A 21943-nucleotide genomic window follows, 5' to 3' on the forward strand; every position below is an offset into this window, starting at 1 on the left:
TCATAAATGAGCCTCCTTCAAATTTTTACTTGACATTAAGAGCCAGCAGTGACCTATATGACAGTTGTTATATTACAATACCATTCCTTTTCTCACAGCCCTCTAAGCCACGAGCTGATCACAACAATCTGCTGACACATATGATGGGGCGGGGCATATTGTGGCTGGCCAAGCCACACACCTCAATCACAGCCCTTGCTTCAATGTGTTGACCACTGCTCACAAAGACCAGTCAACTCTTCAAGACCATGGTGTCCACATGGCTATGGAGTCTTACTTTTGAGTTTTGTGTAATTGTAACTTCCACCTTCATTTAACATCAGGTTTTTCATTGTCCCCAACCATCCTACCTGCTCCATCACCCCAGAACTATCGTTCATAAAGTCATATATATAAGTTCTAAATCTATAGGTTCTGTGCCCAATGCCTACTAAAATCTAATTGTGGGAGTCCGATGAATTAAAAATAATCAAAAATGCATCTTGGCCTTGAAAGGAGTTCCATCCAAGTGGTCCTCACACTTGAAGTGAAATCCTCTTCAATTATTTTCTGAAGTCATTTGGGAGTTCTATGTTAACCTTAAGTATTCTGACTTCTCACTGATAGCATTCCCAGTAGTACTTTCTCTTAATTTACTCAGCAAAGGGACATAAATAACTTGAACATCCAAAGAAACAACTTTAATATCTCACTTTGAAATAAACTCATCTAGGTGCGAATCTCTAAACATCCGGCAATTACCATGTTCTCAGGTGCCTCTTACCAATCAACAATATTCCAGACAACATTTTATCTGAATGTTTTCATGGTATATTTGTTTACATGTGAATAGCTCAGATCACATTCATAAAAGTTCAGCCAGAAATAAGAGCCAATAAGCAGACAGAAGGAGAGGTACAGCTTTGGTGTTTACAGACAGTGGGGAGATGGGCTTTGGTTTTCCCATTGTTTAATTGGAATAATTTTTAACTTCCCAAGTTAATATCTGGGTAATAATTTATATCAACAATCTGGATGATTATGTGATAAACTGGATCAGCAAGTTTGTGGATGATACCAAGACAGGGGACATAGTGGACAGTAGGTATAGAAAAGATTTACAAGGACATTGCCTTGACTTGAGGACCTGAGTTATAGTGAAAGGTTGAATAGGTTACTCCCTGGTGCACAGGAGATTTGATAGAGATATACAAAATTATGAGTGGTAAATGCAAGCAGGCTTTTTCCATTGAGGTTGGGTGAAACTGGAAGTCATGGGTTAAGTGTGAAAGGTGAAATGTTTAAGGAGAACATGAGGGGAACATTTTCACTCAGAGAGTGGTGAGGGTTTGGAACAAGCTGCCAGCAAAAGTGGTGGATGCAGGTATGTTTTTAACATTTGGATAACTACCTGGATGGGAGGGATAGCAAGGGCTATAGTCCAGGTACAAGTTGATGGGACTAGACAGAATAAAAGGTTGGCATGGACCAGATGGACCAAAAGGCCTGTTACTGTGCTGTAATACTCTATGACTCCATTACTAAGTGGTCTGACAACATGGAACAAGTAAAAAGGTAGAGAGAGATACCAGTGAGCTGGAGCCGATTATCCCCCTACAGACCTGTGGAAAATGACACCACACAGTGCCCTGAAATAGGATGATTGCCTTTTTATTTGGTTTCAAAGACACAGGCTCAGGAAATAAAGTTTCAGGAAATTTCCTAGTCAGAACGAAATGAATAAAATCAGAACCAAATGAGGCTGTACCACTCATCTGGTCAGTAGAACAGGGGCATTGGAAGAGAAAGGGGCAGTCAGGCTTATCACAGGCTACATAGAGGCTAATATATTTGTTCACTAGGAGATGGAAGTTTGCATTCCTGGTTCATTGCCAGTTGGAAAGGAAGTTCCTACCTTTTTCTCCTGCATGTCTAAAACAAATTTGATGGACCAGTTGGACATTTCAGATCTGTCTCTCCAAATGTGTATACTTATAGTCAAGTAATATATTGGGTATGAAGTGCTTTAAGATGCATATGAGAGATGTAATTAAGCGTTCTCAGAATGTACGTACGTCTGCACAGCGATGCATTGCATTTAGACAACAAATTCCATTTGCTGAAACATTCAATGAAGAACATTGATGTGTCCAAACATGCCCAGAGCCCTTGGCAAGATGATATTAACTATGGGCTTATTACCTGTACCTGATTCAGTTTTCATGATCCTATTGCGGTTCAGTCAGGCGTACTTTTAACTTTTAAATGAGGTGTGATATAAAAACTAAATTTGGCCTGATGTAATTGACTAAGTCCAGTTCACTGAATTGAAATGAAATCGCATTGATCATTCTCTCTTATTGCTAACCACAAATGTAATAAAAATAAATATACTCTGCTATAAAGAGGCAAATCCATTAGTATTAGCCTTGATCCTCGACCAATCAGTTGCCAAGAGATTCCCTAACTCTTCCACCCTGATTCAACAAGCAGATTTCTGCTCCTTCGTGTTTTGATATGTCAACATTTCTTTCTTTATTGTTTTTTTATCACAATCTAGTTTTGTTTGGACAAGCTCTATAGGTACTTTGTATTAATTATTTACCACAAGTTACTTAGCAGTTCAGCTGCCAATCTCTTCAAACTCAACTTTCCTCTTTTTTTCCAACTTTGATTTACTATTCTAAAGTAATATTCTAAAGTGTAGTAAGTGCTCCATTCAAAATAACACAGTGGTGACTGTGGGGCAGGATCAAACCATTCGGCCCCTTGAAGTCATTCTAAACATATGTATGTTAGCTTATTCCTAATTTTCCTAATGATATAAGCCACATTGCCCAGTTTTACCAGAACACTTTCATATCACATTTATTCAAATTTTGCCTTCATGCCAAGACCCTTCATTTGCATCTCACCTCTGGAATTTTCCCAGATGTGCCACAGCTGGAGAGAGTCCCTTGCTTTTATAATTGGATTGGATTCCTCTATGTATTCCTGCTGATGCTCAGATGCCCATAAAGAGTATTCGATTCTATTTAGACATCGTGAGGCCGGGGCGTATCCACGGGTAGCGGGCGATGCATGCTGATGCGTCACTGGCCTGGATAATTTATGATTCATTCCTTGTATCTGGTTCTCTGCTTTCAGGATGAAAGAAGAAAGGTTGTTGTGTGGTATCAAGAGCTCTTAGAAAGAACAATCAAAAAAATGCAAATACTGGAAACCTGAATTAAAGATAGAAAATGTTTGGAACACTCAGTGGGGTGGATTACTTGCAGTGTCTAAAGAAAGTTGAATAAATATCTACAAGGAAAGTACTTGCAAAGCTATCTCGAGAAGCTGGGTAGTTAAATTATTACATAGATACAGAATGCTATTCCTATTTTGCAATCAGCAGCAGAATCAGGCTTATTATCGCTGACATGTGTCATAAATAAACAGTTGACATTTCTGGTTGAAATCCTTCATCAGTCCTGTGAAGGGCATCAGCCCAAGATGTTGACTGTTTATTCCTATCCATAGGTGCTGTCTGATTGGTCAAACAGCATCTATAAAGGCAAAAGTTTAAGTCATTGATTCAGGTCTAAACCCTACATCAAGATCAGAGGGACAGTAAGGTATATAAAATTCTGAGTATCACTGGGTATATTAGATTCATTGTGTTGTCTATATGTTTTTATATTTGCTGTGATCTAGATCGCCAGCCAAAACAGCAATGACTTTTTACCTTTTGACAATGAACTTTTGCTTTCGCAGATGCCACTGAGTTCTCCTGGTGCTCTAGAGCTTGTTGTATAATTTAACTGTTCAGGGTAAATGATTTTCCTTTGGAAGATGGAAGAAGCCTTTTTTTGCTTGTGGAAACACTATTTTAAATTACTGATGAAGGTAACTCCAATGTTAGCTATAAAAATTAATTCTTACATTTTTTGATGTGAACAAGTAACTGATTCCACACCTTAGAGCCTTAGAATGTTACAACACATAAACAGACTGTTCACCCTCTCTAGTCCAAGCTGAGCTATTAATCTGCCTCATCCCATTGACCTACATTTGGACCATAGCCCTGCATACCCCTCTAATCCATGTGCCCATCCAAATTTCTCTTAAATGTTAAATCTAAACCGCATATACCACATGTACTGGCACTCCACACTCTCACCACCATCTGAGTGAAGAAGTTCCCCCTCATGTTCCCCTTAAACATTTTACCTTTCACCCTTAACCCATTGACCTCTAGTTCTAGTCTCATCCAACCAAAGAGGAAAAGCCTGCTTCATTTACCCTATCTATACCCCTCATAATTTTGTATACTTATATCAAACACCCCCTCAATCCTCCACGTTCTAGGGAATAAAGTTCTTCTCTGTTCATCCTTTCCCTATAATGCAGGTCCTTAAGTCCTGGAAACACCCTTGCAAATTTTCTCCGCACCCTTTCAATCTTATTTACATCTTTCCTGTAGGTAGGTGATCAAGACTGTACACAATACTGCAGATTAGATCTCACCAACGTCTAAACAATTTCAACATAATAATCCAACTCCTGTACTCAATGCATTTATGAAGGAAGTCAAATGTCCCAAAACCTTTTTTTACAACCCTATCTACCTGTGACACCACTTTCATGGAGTTTTGGACTTGTATTCCCAGATCCCTCTGTTCTACCACATTCCCCAGTGCCCTACTGCTTACCGTGTAAGACCAACCCTGGTCGGTCCTTCCAAAGTGCAACACCCCTCGCACTTATCTGCATTAAATTCCATCAGACTATTTTTCCAAACTTTGTTAGTCTTCCTCACTGTCCACTGCAACCCCAATCTTGCTACCACCCTAACATTTGCTGAACCAGTTTAAAATATTATCATCCAAATCTTCAGTATAGGTGACAAACAACAATGGACCCAGCACCAATCCCTGCAGCACACCACTAGTTACAGGCCTCCAGGCAACCATCTGCTTATCACTCTTTGGCTTCTCCCTTGGAGCCTAACTACCTCATTTTGAATGCCAAGCAACAGACCATTCTTGACCACACTCCAATATTGGACCTTGTCAAAGGTCTTGCTGAGATCCTTGTAGCTAACATCACTGCCTTGCCATCATGAACTTTTCTAGTAACTTCCTCAAAATACTCTATAAAATTGGTTGGACACAACTTACCACGCACAAAGCCATATTGACTATCCCTAATCAGTCCATGTCTATCCGAATACTTATACATCCAGCTCCTTACAATACATTCCAATAACTTTCTTACTACTGATGCAGGCTCACCAGCCTATAATTTCCTGGCTTATTCTTAGAGCATTTCTTAAAACACGGAACAGCAGCGATTCTCCAATCCTCTCTCACCTGACCCGGGACTATGGATGTTTTATATATCTCTGTTACGACCCCTGTAGGTTCTAAGCTAGTCTCCCACAGAGTCCAAGGGAACACCTTATCAGGCCTTGGGGATTTATCCACCCTAATTTGCCTCAAGACAGCAAACACCTTCTCCTCTGTAATCTGTATAGGGTGCATGCCCTCACTACTGCATTGCCCCACATCTATAGACTCTATGTCTGTCTCCCAAGTAAATACAGACACAAATAACCAATTTAAAATCTCCTCCAGCTCTTTTGGCTCCACGACTAGAGTACCACGCTGATCTTCCAGAGGACTATTTTTGTCCTTTGCTATACTTTTGCTCTTAAAGTGCCTGTAGAAGCCTTTAATTTTCTATTTTACCTTATTTGCTAGTGCAACCTCATGTCTTCTTTTAACCACCGCTGATTTCCTTCTAAAGTGTTCTCTTGCATTTCTTATACTGCTCAAGTACCTCATTTGTTCCTATCTGCCGGTACCTGGACCTGTTAGGCATCTCCTTCATTTTCTTAACCAGGGCCTCAATATCTCTCAAAAACCAAGGTTTCCTAAACCCGTTATCCTTGCCTTTTATTCTGACAAGAACATTCAAACTCTACTCTCAAAATTTCCCTTTTGAAGGCCTCCCAATTACCAAGTATAAATTTGCCAGAACACAACCTGTCCCAATTTATATTTGCCAGATCCTTTCTGATACCACCAAAATTTGCCTTTCTCCAACTTAAAATGTTAACCCAAGGACTAAGACCTATTCTTTTCCATAATTACCCTGAAACTAATAGCATTGTGATCATTAGATGCAAAGTGTTCCCCTTCACAAATTTAAATCACCTGCCTTGTCTCATTCCCTAATAGGATATCTAGTATCACACCCTCTCTCTAGTTGGGACTTGTATGAACTAATTAAAGAAATTTTTGTGAACCCATTTGACAAGCTCTTTCCAATCTCAGCCTTTCTACAGTTTGGAAATCCCAGACAATATGTGGAAAGTTCTTCTTCTTCGGTCGTCCACCGAAATCCAGTGATAACGTCCACTCCTTTAATGGTGAGATATTTGATGACTATACAGTCCTATCCTGGACCCACAAGCTCTATTGCAGGTGGGACATGTAAATGTAGTAGTGATAGTGGTGGCAACCATGGCTGCATTTCTCCTGGCTCTCTTCTGCTGTCTTCTGGTTGTTCTTTCCATCTCCAGAATACGAACCCCGTCCCTACACAGGTGTTGCCAAGCTTGGTTCTTGGCGACAGCTGTGGAAAATTAAATTAACCTAATATCACAACCTTCTGCTTCTTGCAACAGTCTGCAATCTCTCTACAAATTTGCTCCTCTAAATCCTGCAAGTTTAAACTTACTGAAATGAATTAACAAATTTTCACACATTACAGAAGGAGACCATTTGGCCCATTGAATCAATGCTGGTTTCCAATGGGACAATCCCATCAGCTCTTTAAAGTTATGCTACATGCACCACCAAAGGCAAATTGCAGTTAAATCAAATCCTGAAAAAACTAAACAGCTTTTAAAAGAGCACTTTCTCAATAAATTGAAGAAGAACAAGAGATGGACATATTACTTACAATAAATAAGGCAACTGACAGACAATCTGAGTAGATTTATGGAAAAAGATGCAGCAATCACACTTTATATAATCAGGAGATGAATGGAATCAGCCACAATATCAATCATCAATGCTCATTTTGAATCATTAAGCTGCCGAGAAATAAATATAATGAAACAGTGAAAAAGACAGAACAGCCTGTGGCTATGATGCTGTGCAAAATATGTGAGTTCATCAGTAATGGAGAATGAAGGATGTTTTTTTTTAGCAAGGGTTTTAGACAAGGAAACTAGAAGCTACTTCTCTTGATCTGATGTAGTGATGTTCTAATGTCCGGAGCTGTTAACAATTGGCAGAATTTTGCTGACCGACCTGTCAGGTCTGAAGGGAAGTGCTGTCCATCAGCCACCTATACCTTAAAATGCCATTAATTCTGCAGCATGGCTAAAGGTGGAAGTCAAAACACACTGAAGATGAGATGCTGGTGGTTTTTACTCCACTCCCTCACTGAACTAATTACTAATCCTTGAGCGTATTGGGGAAAGGTACAGAGTTACTTCACATCTGACTCTTAGCTTTGTATGCGGGAGTGCTGATGTGTCAACAAAAACTCCATTCATCTAAATGGGCTCATCAACTCTGTGGAAAAATACTTGTTTTACCAGCCGAAGGGTCTTGGCCTGAAGCGTCGACTGTGCAGGTACGCTTTTCCATAGATGCTGCCTGGCCTGCTGAGTTCCTCCAGCATTTTGTGTGTGCTGCTTCCACTATGTGGAACTGTTCTTGGTGGTTTGCTGATGATTCAGTATGTTTTCAATTAGACTATCAGAAACCATTAAAACATGTTCAAAATCCTAGTGAACATAGATTTGTACAGAACAGAAGCAGATCCTTCAGCAACACTTGGGACAGATTACAGCGACCAATTGGCCTGTCGACCTGCACATCCTTGTGATGTGGCAGGAAAACAAAGCATTAGGAAGAAACCATCACAAGTGCTCCTGGTGCACAGAGCCTGCTTAGCCTCTCTGGATGACTTGTTAGCTGCAGGGAATCAGCTTGTTTATATGTATATATCTCAAAGAAAACTTTATTCAAAATAGAAAAAAAAATCACAAGAATAAAGCGTACAACACCTTAGCATTCTTACATTCACTATCAATGCATTATGTTCCATTGCATTCCTTAAAACCAATAGGACTGTTGCTACTCATTTGGGCCACTGGAGTGGAACACTCCTACAATCATTGAGGGGCTTCCTCAGCTCCTCCCTCTCCAGTAGTGGAAGAACCCTATATTGTGATCCTTCCTCACTGAGCCCTGGCGGTGACTGCGCCAAACTTCAATCTCTGTCTCAGCATGAACTCCTGCAGCCTAGAATATGCCAGTCGGCAGCATTCCTCCATGGACATCTTGATGTGCTGGCAGACCAATAAGTTTTGGGTGGACCAAAAGGCGTCTTTCACCGAGTTGGTGATCTGTCAGCAGCGGCTGATGTCCATCTTCATGTGTGTCCCTGGGAGGAGCCCATAGACCAGAGAGTCCTCTGTTACACAGCTGCCTGGGATGAGCCATGACACTGGCCATCTCTACACCCTCTCCGCAAAACAACAGTCTGCAGAGAGGTGAGCAACCATCGTACAATCAGCTTGATCGCCCTTCTGCAGCAAAAGTGTGGTTTGGTGATTCTGAGCTACACCCATTCTTCAGGTCACACAGTACAGTGAAACAAAATTGTGATGGCTTTCTGTACATGAAGCACATTTTCTTGCCATATCTTCCATTGCACCCCCCGAATTTAAGCAACAAACTTGAAACATTGCTTAAAATTACTGCGGTGTGGTCCGTTTTGGAGAAATGAGAACAAGGTATATTACAAACAGTACATTCAATATGATGTCCAAATGCTTTCACGCTTATCCCTCTATTAGCACTATCAACTAATTAAGGCAGGTTCTGTCATGGCATCAGTGAGTTCCTTTGCACAGGTGACACGAGGGTAGATTTCTCTGAACTGCCAGAGTGTAGCAAACTCAGAAAAACAAGTCAAATTCCGTTACAAGTCCCAAGCAACCATGAGTGCCAACAATCATTGAGCTCAGGAAATCCAGGTTACCACCTCCATCTCTAAGGCTGGCACAGTGTCCCAGCCAGAGGAGCTGCCGAATGACAGCATCAGAGACCAGGTTCAATTCTGGTTCGCCGTGCTCTCTGTGTGGAGTTTGCATATTCTCCCGGTGAATGTATGTGTGTTTTTTTTTCTCCAGGTGCTCTGATTTCCTCCTGTATCACAAAGGTGTGTGGGTTAACAGGTTCATTGTAAATTGGGCCTAACTCACAGGTGACCTAATTGAAGAAAATGTTCAAAGTTCAAAGTCTCAGAAAGGCAGCGTCCATTATTAAGGACCTCCAGCACCCAGGGCAAGCCCTTTTCTCACTGTTACCATCAGGTAGGAGGTACAGAAGCCTGAAGACACACACTCAGTGATTCAGGAACAGCTTCTACCCCTCCGCTATCCAATTCCTAAATGGACATTGAATCTTTGGACACTAACTCAATTTTTTTTCTATATACAGTATTTCTGTTTTTGCACGATTTTTAATTTATTCAATACACGTAATTGATTTACTTGTTTATTTATTTATTATTTTTTTCTCTCTGCTAGATTATGTATTGCATTGAACCGCTGCTGCTAAGTTAATAAATTTCACGTTACATGCTGGTGATAATAAATCTGATTCTGATTCTGAATTTATTATCAGAATACATACGTGTTACCACATACAACCCTAAGGTTCTTTTTCTGAGGGTATGCTTAGCAAATCTATAGAGCTGTGACTATAAACAGGATCAATGTACAACAAACTGTGCAAATACAGATATAAATAAATAGCAATAAATAATGAGCATGAAATAACAAGATAAAGAGTCCTTGAAATGAGACCATCAGTTGTGGGAACACCAGAAATAGAATGAGTGTGGTTATCCCCTTTTGTTCAAGAGCCTGATGGTTGAGGAGTAGTAACTATTCTTGAACCTGGTGGTGCAAGTCCTGAAGAACCCGTACCGTCTACCTGATGGCAGCCCGTGAGAAAAGAATGTGGCCTGAGTGGATAGGATCCTTGATGATTGATGCTGCTTTTCTACAGCAACGTTTCATGTAAACGTGCTCGGTGGTTGAGAGGGTTTTACCCGTAATGTACTAGGCTGAATCCACTACCTTTTGTCGGATTTTCTGCCCAAAGCCATTTGTGTTCCCACACCAGGGCCGTAGTGCAGCCAGTCAACACACTTTCCACCACTCACCTCTGGAGGTTTGCCAGGGTTTCTGATGGCATGCCAAATCTCTGCGGACTCCTGAGGAAGTAGAAGAAAAAATAAATGGGGTTGATGCAGGATTAGTATAAATTTGGTGGCTGATGTGGACTCGATGGGTTGAAGGGTCTGTTTTATATAACCATATAACCATATAACAATTACAGCACAGAAACAGGCCATCTCGGCCCTTCTAGTCTTATGCACTCAGCCCATAACCCTCCATTCCCTTCCTGTCCATATATCTATCCAATTTAACTTGAAGCAACAACATCGAACCTGCCTCAACCACTTCTGCTGGAAGCTCGTTCCACACAGCTACCACTCTCATGCCATATACCTCTGTCTGCACATATTCATCGGATAACCATTAACATTCTTTGCTCTCCTTACACTTCCATTCTTGGAGCACACATATCCCAACGAGAAGTCATTCTTGTATTCTTATAGATTTACAAATGAGTAGCTGAGTCCTGAAGAAGGGTATCGGACCAAACCGTCAGCTGCTTATTCAATTCCATAGATGCTGTCTAACCTGCTGAACTCCTTTGACATTTTGTGTGTTTTGCTCGGGATTTGAAACAGTTTGAATATTATGACAAACTTGTTAGAGAATGGTACTGATTTAGAGCTCCCTCTGGATGGTTCACAAGTTGGAACAAAGTGAAGTTCCACCACTTGGATGTTGGAACACCCATGTGATGTCATCTGTGCAAAGGAACTCAGTGATACCATTGCAGAGAGGCTTAAAATCAGGACTAATGCATACCCAGAGGAAAATCTAAGTCTTTTAACTGCATACCCATCAGAATACAAGGAGACACCTCGGATTAAACTTTCCCCCTCCCCACCATCCCATGTGTTAAATTAACTTATTTAGCGGCATGTCTCACATTAGAAGGTCAAAGGCTCAGGTCTCACTCAAGAACAAGTTAAGTAACCCGGACTAATGCCAGCAGAGCAATATGTTTCTCATTATTAGATGGGTTGTTAAACCCAGGTCCTGTCTGCTAGTAAATGATAAAAGTCCCATGGGAATCTGAGGAAAAACACATTACACCACCAATAATATGGTCACTCATCTGATTCCGATTAGTGAGGACTCACTGAGTGCAAGATGTTTGCTACACTTTCCACCATGTACGTGGCATATTGAGACATAATTTAAAGTGAATTACCAATAAGCACTCAAAGTTTGAAAAATGTACTGTATGCACTAACTTGAAATTGTTCTAAAGGTAATATGGAATAGGAATGGCCTTGATTTCATATTTCACAAAATGGATCACAGCTGTAAGCACATTTAGGTTACAGAGATGCCCAGCCTGTCATGCAACAAAATAAAACAAAACAGTCTTATCAATTGTCAAACAACAGGAATTCTGCAGATGCTGGAAATTCAGGCAACACACATCAAAGTTGCTGGTGAACGCAGCAGGCCAGGCAGCATCTCTAGGAAGAGGTACAGTCGACGTTTCAGGCCGAGACCCTTCGTCAGGACTGATGAAGGGTCTCGGCCTGAAACGTCGACTGTACCTCTTCCTAGAGATGCTGCCTGGCCTGCTACTTATCAATTGTCATTCCTTTTTGCACCTTGTGGGGAATCAGGTGGCATTTTTGCTGTTTCCATGGCAGTTGACCGTATTTTTACGAGGCTGAGTTGCAGTTCCGCACTCAACCCAGCACAAATGGAAAGCATGCAAGGAGCCAACTGGATTCGAACTCAGGGCCACTCACCTTGAAGTCCAGTGCTGATGTCACTACACTGCCGGCTGATTCTTACCAACTGGGAGCATTCATTACTTTCTTATTTCTCCCCTCTCCCATCAGGCTCTTGCCACCAGGCTCAAGGACAATTTCCATCCTGCTGTTATCAGACTATTAAAAGGTTCCCTGGTACAACCAGTTAGACTCTTACCTCCCAATCTACCTCATTATGATCTTGCACTTCATTGCTTACCTACACAGCACTTTCTCCGTTACAGTTACACTTTATTCTGCATTATAATTGCTTTGAGTTGTTCTACTTCAATGCGCTATTTAATCTGTGTGAATAATATGGAAGACAAGCTTTTCACTGTGTACCAGTAAATATGACAATAATAAACCAATACCGCCAATACTGCTAAATCAGACAAAATGGTTAATATGCATGAATTGATGTTTGCAATGAAAGCGTGTTAAAATGGTGATAAAGTTTGACCTTGGTGGTATGTTCTCTAGCCATGATTGAGCACAGAAGAAAAACAACTGCCTTCTATTCTCACTTTGACCGTCAAAACCTAGAGGAACATTCACAAATTCCCATGGCCCCCGATGAATCCTTTGATTTCAGACTCTGAGGCCAACGTGAGAACATCTTTCAGAATCAGGTTTAATTTCACTAGCATATGTCATGAAATTTGCCAATATGCGGCAACAGAACAATGCAATATATAATATTAATAAAAACCGTAAATTACAATAAGAAGTATATGAATGTAAAAAATGTTAAATAAGTAGTGCAACAAGAGGAAAAAAAAGGTAGTGAGGTAGTGTTCATGGGTTTAATGTCCATTCATAAATCAGATGGTAGAGGGGAAGAAGCTGTTACTGAATCATTGAGCCTTCAGACTCCTGTACCTCCTTCCTGATGGTATGTCTTGGGTGATGGGGTCCTAGAAGACAGATGCTGCCTTTTTGAGGCTTTGTTTCTTGAGGATGTCCTGGAAACTGCAGAGGCTAGTGCTCATAATGGAGCTGACTGAATTTACAACTTCCTGCAGCTAATTTCAATCCCGTACAGTGATTTCCCCCCCTCCCCCCATGTCTAGATGCAGCCAACAGTAGATCTGTCAAAATTTGTGAGTGTCTTTGGTGACATACCAAATCTCCTCAAACTCCTAATGAAATATAGCTGCCGTTGTGCCTTCTTTGTAACTGCATTGATATGTAGGGCCCAGAATAGAACCTCAGAGAGGTTGACACGTAGGAACTTGAAATTGCTCACCCTTTCCACTTCTGATCCCTCATCCTACCCTTTCTGAAATCCACACTGAGCGCGATGTTGTTACTGTGACTCCACTCAACCAGCTGATATATTTCTCTCCTGTACACCTTCTCATCTGCATCTGAAACTCTGCGAACAAATGTTATGTTGTCAGCAAATTTATAGATGGCAGTTGTGCTGTGCCTAGCCACACAGTCATAAGCATAGCGAGAGTGGAGCACTGAGGTGCGCCAGTGTTGATTGTCAGCGAGGTGGAGATGCATTTCCGATCCACACAGGGAAGAAAATGATAATGTGTCTCAATGACCATCATCCACTGTGGCTTATGCAATCACTATCGCATCAGCAAGGGAGACGAGGCTGAGTACAGGGCTACAGTAGGAAACTTTGTCACATGGTGTGAGCAGAATTATCTGCAGCTCAATGTGAAAAAGACTAAGGAGCTGGTGGTAGACCTGAGGAGAGCTAAGGCACCGGTGACCCCAGTTTCCATCCAGGGGGTCAGTGTGGACATGGTGGAGGATTACAAATACCTGGGGATACGAATTGACAATAAACTGTACTGGTCAAAGAACACTGAGGCTGTCTACAAGAAGGGTCAGAGCCGTCTCTATTTCCTGAGGAGACTGAGGTCCCTTAACATCTGTCGGATGATGCTGAGGATGTTCTACGAGTTTGTGGTGGCCAGTGCTATCATGTTTGCTGTTGTGTGCTGGGGCAGTAGGCTGAGAGTAACAGACACCAACAGAATCAACAAACTCATTCGTAAGGCCAGTGATGTTGTGGGGATGGAACTGGACTCTCTGACGGTGGTGTCTGAAAAGAGGATGCTGTCCAAGTTGCATGCCATCTTGGTCAATGTCTCCCATTCACTACATAATGTACTTGGTGGGCACAGGAGTACATTCAGCCAGAGACTCATTCTTCCGAGATGCAACACAGAGTGTCATAGGAAGTCATTCCTGCCTGTGGCCATCAAACTTTACAACTCCTCCCTTGGAGGGTCAGACACCCTGAGCCAATAGGCTGGTCCTGGACTTATTTCATAATTTACTGGCATAATTTACATATTACTATTTAACTATTTATGGTTCTATTACTATTTATTATTTATGGTGCAACTGTAACGAAAACCAATTTCCCCGGGATCAATAAAGTATGACTATGAATATTACATTCATTGCGATGAAGTGCTTTGAGAGGTTGGTGATGAAACGTGTCAACTCCTACCTGAGAAACAACTTGGATCCACTCCGAATTGGCATTCGTCACATCAGGTCAACAGCAGAAGCTATTTCGTTGGCTCTTCACTCAACGTTAGAACATCTGGACAGCAAAAATGTATACATCAGGATGATTTTTATCAACTTCAGTCTGGAATTCCATACTATCATCCCTTCAAAGCTAATCAATGAGCTTCAAAGCCTCGGCCTCAATACTTCTGTGAGAAAATGGATCCTGGATTTCCTCACTTGCAGACCCTACATCAACAACATCTCCTCCACAATCTGCATCAGCATGGCGGTGTGCTTAGCCCCCTGCTCTACTTGCGTCAGACTGTATGTCATATTTAAGTTTGCTGATGACACCGCTGCTGTTGGCTGAATCAAAGGTGGTGATGAATCAGCACATAGGAGAGAGACTGAAAATCTAGCAGAGTGGTGCCACAACAACAAACGCTCACTCAATGTCAGCAAGAACTAGGGGCTGATTATTGACTTCAGAGTTAGGTAGCCGAAGGGCCATGAGCCAGTGCTTATCAGATGATCAGAGCCGGGGAGGGTCAGCAACTTAAAATTCCTCAGTGTTATCACGATCTGCCCTGGGCCCAACATGTATGTCCAATTACAAAGAAAGCACAGCAGTGCCTCTGGAGTTCCTTCAGAGTTTGCATGGATTCAGCATGTTATCTAAAACTTTAACAAAATTCTATAGATGGACGGTGGAGAGTATATTGACTAGTTGCATCACGGCTTGGTGTGGAAACAACAAGGCCGTTGAGTGGAAAATCGTACAAAAAGTAGTGGATATGGCCAAGTCTCATGGGTAAAGCCCTCCCCACCGTTGAGCACAATGACATGGAGCGTTGTCACAGGAAGGCAGCATCCATCATCAGGGACCTCGCTAACCAACCCATGCTTCGTCTCGCTGCTACCATCAGGAAGTAGATACAGGAGCCTCAGGACCCACACCACCAGGTTCAGGAACAGTTATTACCCCTCAACCAGCATGCTCTTGAACCAGTGGAAATAACTTCAGTCAACTTCAATCGCCACATCGTTGAACCGTTTCCACAACCTATGGACTAACTTTCAAGGACTCTTCATCTCATGTTCTTGATATTTATTGCTTATTTATTTATTTATTTATTTATTATTTTCTTTTCTTTTGTAGTTGTAAGTTGGTTGTTTGTCTGTTCTATCAGTTCAGTCTTTCATTGATTCTATTACATTTCTTGGATTTACTGAGTATGCCTGCAAGAAAATGAATCTCAGGCTTGTATATGGTGATGTACTGTATGTGTACTTTGATAATAAGTTTACATTGAATTTTGAACTTTGAACCGAAAAGGCTTTGCTTAACACCTTCTTTGGCCTTGAAGCATTGTGGGAAATCAATGATAATGAATGCACGTTCTTCCATGTTATGTAAAATAATTGGAGGGGCCTTTCACAGTCTCGTGGAACAAGCATGAAAAGGAGGGATTTCCTCTCAAAAAGAGAAGGTGAGAAGTAACTTTACTGAGTGCAAAAAGAAAATAAATGAGTTTGATTGGCTCGACCTGCTAAAGACATTTCTACAGGGGCAAATCAGAAGTATTAAACATGTAATGGGTAAAAAATGAAACTAAAACCAATTTTGAGAGAGTTTTGTCTTTCCAAAGGGTAATAAAAATGTGGAACACATCTCTACCGGGAATGAAAAGAGCATTGATGTGTCAGATGTAAAACTCGTTAAATATAGAGTAATAGTATGTTTTAATCTGATTTAAAAAAGGATGGGAGTGGCTCATGTAGGCACAGATGTCAGAAATAGATCAGCTGGAGCAGTTAGCATGGTTCTGTTCTACTGACTTAAATCCATTGCATGTACTGTGAATGGAATTTGAAACTCTTTAACATCTATTTCCAGTGCAGCATAACAGTATATCAGCAAGAGGTTTCTACATTAATCCCCTTCACCTCCCCTCAAAACTTTTAGACTCAAGCCTTTCCCATATTGTTGCAGCTTAATTTTCAAATAGTTACTTAGTAGTTCATTTTCTTGTCTTAGATATATCTAATTATCACACAGAATCACATAGAACCTGGTTAATATATTTTGCACCTTCAAGAAGGTATGAAGATTGTTATGTCTACGACCTCACTGGAGGAGTGTTGCAACCAGTCTCCATCTATTTACTTGATCTCTAAACAATGCTAGAGCAAGTTAACCCAGTGATTATTACCACCAATACAAAGTGCACTACATTGATAGATCACTGGTGATGACTAATTATTAATCACACAGAAATTTTCCAAAATTTCCCCATCTTGCCATTTCATCATGAGACAAGAGTCGACAACTGTTGAGATAACTCTTCTGCAATTCTTCTTGGAATTTTGGCAGAGATATTGGTCTATTATGATAGATGAAAGCTTCTTCTAAAGCATTAGAGAGATTTTAGATGGAGGTGCTATGCATCTACACACCACAGTATTGCTAATTGCTTCCAATGAGGACCATGTCAAAAGGAATACAAGCTCGACATCAGCTTTTCTTCCTCAGAGAGTCAAGATGAGTGGACCTACACTTTCAAAGAATACTGTGATTTCAAGGCCTTGCTTCCCCGCAGATGATTTTTTTTTGCTCACTGTTACTGTTGATGAAAAGGTTAACGGTCTGAACAGCCTCCTGAAATTTCAATGAATGAGTTTCCAGTTTGGCCTGAGAAAAACTCAAGTGTTTAAGTATTTGCCATACTTATTTTGTGTTTAAGCCACGACAAAAGTGTAAAAACTGCAATGGCTTCCCTGAATTGGTTATTCTTTTTTCTTCTTTTATCTCCGTCTTTAGATTGGTGAGAAGATAAGCCATGATCTTTTCCTTCTTTTATCTTTCCATGACTCAGCCTGCAGGTTATCTGATCCAGATGTGGGGAAGCACAAATGAACCTTCGTAGTACAAATAATTTTCCACAAGGCCTCCACCATACCTTGGATGGAAGGAAATTGGAAAACTTTTACAAGCAATCTTTCTAATAGTGCAATAAGATGACTGGAAGAAAGTATCGCGGGATGACAGAGGTAGGCATTTTATGCAGAGAGTGGTGAGTGTGTGGAACACTCTGCTAGGGACAGTGGTAGAGGCAGATCCTAGATAAGCACATGCATGTTAAAAAAAATGTCTCCTCTCATCCTCCTTCTCTCCAAAGAGTAAAGCCCTAGCTCCCTTAATCTCTGATCATAATGCATACTCTCTAAACCAGGCAGCATCCTGGTAAATCTCCTCTGTACCCTTTCCAATGCTTCCACATCCTTCCTATAGTGAGGCGACCAGAACTGGACACAGTACTCCAAGTGTGGCCTAACCAGAGTTTTATAGAGCTGCATCATTACATCGTGACTCTTAAACTCTATCCCTCGACTTATGAAAGCTAACACCCCATAAGCTTTCTTAACTACCCTATCCACCGATGAGGCAACTTTCAGGTATCTGTGGACATGTACCCCCAGATCCCTCTGCTCCTCCACACTACCCAGTATCCTGCCATGTACTTTGTACTCTGCCTTGGAGTTTGTCCTTCCAAAGTGTACCACCTCACACTTCTCCGGGTTGAACTCCATCTGTCACTTCTCAGCCCACTTCTGCATCCTATCAATGTCTCTCTGCAACCTTTAACAATCCTCTACACTATCTACAACACCACCAACCTTTGTGTCGTCTGCAAACTTGTCAACCCACCCTTCTACCCCCACATCCAGGTCGTTAATAAAAAGCACAAAAAAGTAGAGGTCCCAGAACAGATCCTTGAGGGACACCACTAGTCACAACCCTCCAATCTGAATGTACTCCCTCCACCACGACCCTCTGCCTTCTGCAGGCAAGCCAATTCTGAATCCACCTGGTCAGACTTCCCTGGATCCCATGCCTTCTGACTTTCTGAATAAGCCCACCATGTGGAACCTTGTCAAATGCCTTACTAAAATCCATATAGATCACATCCACTGCATTACCCTCATCTATATGCCTGGTCACCTCCTCAAAGAACTCTATCAGGCTTGTTAGACACGATCTGCCCTTCACAAAGCCATGCTGACTGTCCCTGATCAGACCATGATTCTCTAAATGCCCATAGATCCTATCTCTAAAAATCTTTTCCAACAGCTTTCCCACCACAGACGTAAGGTTCACTGGTCTATAATTACCCGGACTATTCCTACTACCTTTCTTGAACAAGGGGACAACATTCGCCTCATTCCAATCCTCCAGTACCATTCCAGTGGATAACGAGGACATAAAGATCCTAGCCAGAGGCTCAGCAACCTCCTACCTCGCCTCATGGAGCAGCCTGGGGAATATTCCGTCAGGCCCCGGGGACTTATACATCCTAATGTATGTTAACAACTCCAACACCTCCTCTCCCTTAATATCAACATGCTCCAGAGTATCAACCTCACTCATATTGCCCTCACCATCATCAAGTTCCCTCTCATTGGTGAATACCGAAGAGAAGTATTCATTGAGGAACTCGCTCACTTCCACAGCCTCCAGGCACATCTTCCCACCTTTATCTCTAATCGGTCCTACCTTCACTCCTGTCATCCTTTTCTTCTTCACATAATTGAAGAATGCCTTGGGGTTTTCCTTTACCCTACTCGCCAAGGCCTTCTCATGCCCCCTTCTTGCTCTTCTCAGCCCCTTCTTAAGCTCCTTTCTTGCTTCCCTATATTCCTCAATAGACCCATCTGATCCTTGCTTCCTAAACCTCATGTATGCTGCCTTCTTCCACCTGACTAGATTTTCCACCTCACTTGTCACCCATGGTTCCTTCACCCTACCATTCTTTGTCTTCCTCACCGGGACAAATTTATCGCTAACATCCTGCAAGAGATCTCTAAACTTCGACCACATGTCCGTAGTACATCTCCCTGCAAAAACATCATCCCAATTCACACCCGCAAGTTCTAGCCTTATAGCGTCGTAATTGCCCTTCCCCAATTAAAAATTTTCCTGTCCTCTCTGATTCTATCCTTTTCCATGATATTGCTAAAGGCCAGGGAGCAGTGGTCACTGTCCCCCAGATGCTCACCCACTGAGAGATCTGTGACCTGACCCAGTTCATTACCTAGTACTAGATCTAGTATGGCATTCCCCCTAGTCAGCCTGTCCACATACTGTGACAGGAATCCGTCCTGGACACACTTAACAAACTCTGCCCCATCCAAACCCTTGGAACTAATCAGGTGCCAATCAATATTAGGGAAGTTAAAGTCACCCATGATAATAACCCTGTTATTTTTGCACCTTTCCAAAATCTGCCTCCCAATCTGCTCCTCGGTATCTCTGCTGCTGCCAGGCGGCCTATAGAATACTCCCAATAGAGTAACTGCTCCCTTCCTGTTCTTGACTTCCACCCATACTGACTCAAAAGAGGATCCTGCTACATTACCCACCCTTTCTGTAGCTGTAATAGTATCCCTGACCAGTAAGGTCACTCTCCTCCCCTTTTTTCCACCCCCTCTATCCCTTTTAAAGCACTGAAATCGAGGAATATTGAGAATCCATGCCTGCCCTGGTGCCAACCAAGTCTCTGTAATGGCCACTACATCATAATTCCATGTATGTATCCAAGCTCTCAGTTCATCACCTTTGTTCCTGATGCTTCTTCAGTTGGTAGAACCCAATTGCTTTGAAATGTAGACTAGTTAAAAGTGTGACTGTGGTCATGAAAGCTGGAGGTCTATCAAGGTGCAGAAGCAAAAATAATTCTCTAAGACTTCTTGAGAAGCCAATAGGCCGCTGAACTAGAAAATATGCCAAGATAGGTTAGAGCATCTACATTTAAGTGGGAAAATTAATGAAAGATAAATGAGAAGCTCACAATTGACAAGAGAATCTCTTCACATGCTGGCAAATTCCATTACAGGAAAAGTTTTTTGATGAGCAAGAAGGGACTCTAAATATAGAATGAGATGTGAGTCTCAAGAATACATCAATCAATTTGTGAGTTCTTTCTGAACGATTTACATGACACTGATAGGAAGCTGTGGGGATCTATCTGATTCAAGACCAGAAATGGTTGCTGTAATTGTAAGACAACAATAGACTTTTATACACATTAAGATATGTGGTTATCAAAATAAAATCACAAGACACCACACTGAAAGGAATGTGGTTGTCAAAATAAAATCACAAAACATGATACTGACCCAAAGAAATGATAGCAAGAATTTAAATAGAAGAGTATTCCAAGTGAATCATGCTGGACTACAGTAACTGCATTGACTATGTGGCTAAAGTACATGTTCCAGTCAGTAATCACTCTGTTTTGATTCTTCTCAACCCTGTAAAATGTAAATATGTGGGACAGAAAGTTACGTACTGCACATTAAACAACTCAAGCAACTGATAAAAAAAAACAAAAAAAAAGTGGACTTTGAGTATCTGAAGTGGAAAGAGGAAATGCTGGGGATGCTCAGCATGTTGGGCAGCATTTGTGGAGGAAGAAACAGAAAAAAGTATAATGTTGTAGTTCCACTTTGTGAGATTAATGTGAATGGGTGACTTAACTATGGTGGCAACCGTTAGTCTCACAAGACCATGGATCTGCGCCTGGAAAGTCTTGCTTTATACTGCGTTAGGGCAGCATCTGTTGTGGCTGTAGAGGCCCACATGGGAGTGACAATCTCAGCTGCAGTGACTGCACTTGAAGGCACTGTCCCCCAGTGTTGTCTTGGTGCTGTTTTTCCGACGAGTGCGCTTTTCTTCAGCAGCAAGCCTCAGCTTCTCTTCTCCTCTTTCTAGACCTCTGCGTAGTTCCAGCCTCCAGTGAGAGTGATCGGTGACTTAGTGCAGACTTAACTGACTGAAGGCTCTGTTTCCATGCTGTATGGCTCAATGGTTTTAATATATAGAATGGTGGTTGTCCATCATGTCCAATGATGACAGGAAACCTGTACGGGAGAGTTTTTAACGTGGAAAAGCCATTGCACTGGGGCAGTTCCACACTCTCGCCCTCAGAAATCCTGGTCTAGTGGTATGAACAAATATCACAAACTGGGCTCTTCCTTGGCTGCAGTGGATGTCCATGACATCTTCTGTGCCTTGTCATGCCCTTGACCCTCCACAGAGCATTGCAGTATCATCTTCCTGACGGTTGGATCTCACTGTAGATCTCGTTTGTCCAGTCTACCTGAGCTGACTTAGCGTGTTAGGTCAGGCATGTCCCTGTCCCACCAGGGTATGAGATCGCCGGCTGCCCTCACCTGGTTTAGCCCACCTGTCAAAGTGGTGTACCGGGGTGTGGCCACTGTCTCAAGCGAACGGCTACTTGGAGTCACAGGTGAGAGCTGAGTGTCCAGTAGGGACTAAAGGTGAGTGAGCTGCCCGAGAATGGACATGACAAGCCCTTTCATTCCAGGTGCTACCCCTCCCTGGACACCCCATACACACCAATATGTAGAATACATATATGTATAATAAGACAGTCTCTCTATGCACCCCTCCCTTTGACAGAAGATAGAA

The 21943-nt window shown here is 41.9% G+C and overlaps 1 long non-coding RNA gene across 1 annotated transcript in view; it reads right to left on the reverse strand.

Moving 5' to 3' along the window:
* Nucleotides 1–3003: 3003 nt before the first annotated feature.
* Nucleotides 3004–21943, reverse strand: part of LOC134347479 (uncharacterized) — a 67181-nt gene continuing 48241 nt past the window's right edge. The window contains exons 2-4 of the long non-coding RNA XR_010018170.1: nucleotides 14447–14542; nucleotides 10219–10269; nucleotides 3004–3116 (exon numbers count right to left, since the gene is read on the reverse strand). This is a non-coding gene — a long non-coding RNA (uncharacterized LOC134347479). The remainder of the gene's footprint in view (nucleotides 3117–10218; nucleotides 10270–14446; nucleotides 14543–21943) is intronic.

Source organism: Mobula hypostoma, chromosome 6 (assembly GCF_963921235.1).
Source record: "Mobula hypostoma chromosome 6, sMobHyp1.1, whole genome shotgun sequence".
NCBI lineage: Eukaryota > Metazoa > Chordata > Chondrichthyes > Myliobatiformes > Myliobatidae > Mobula > Mobula hypostoma.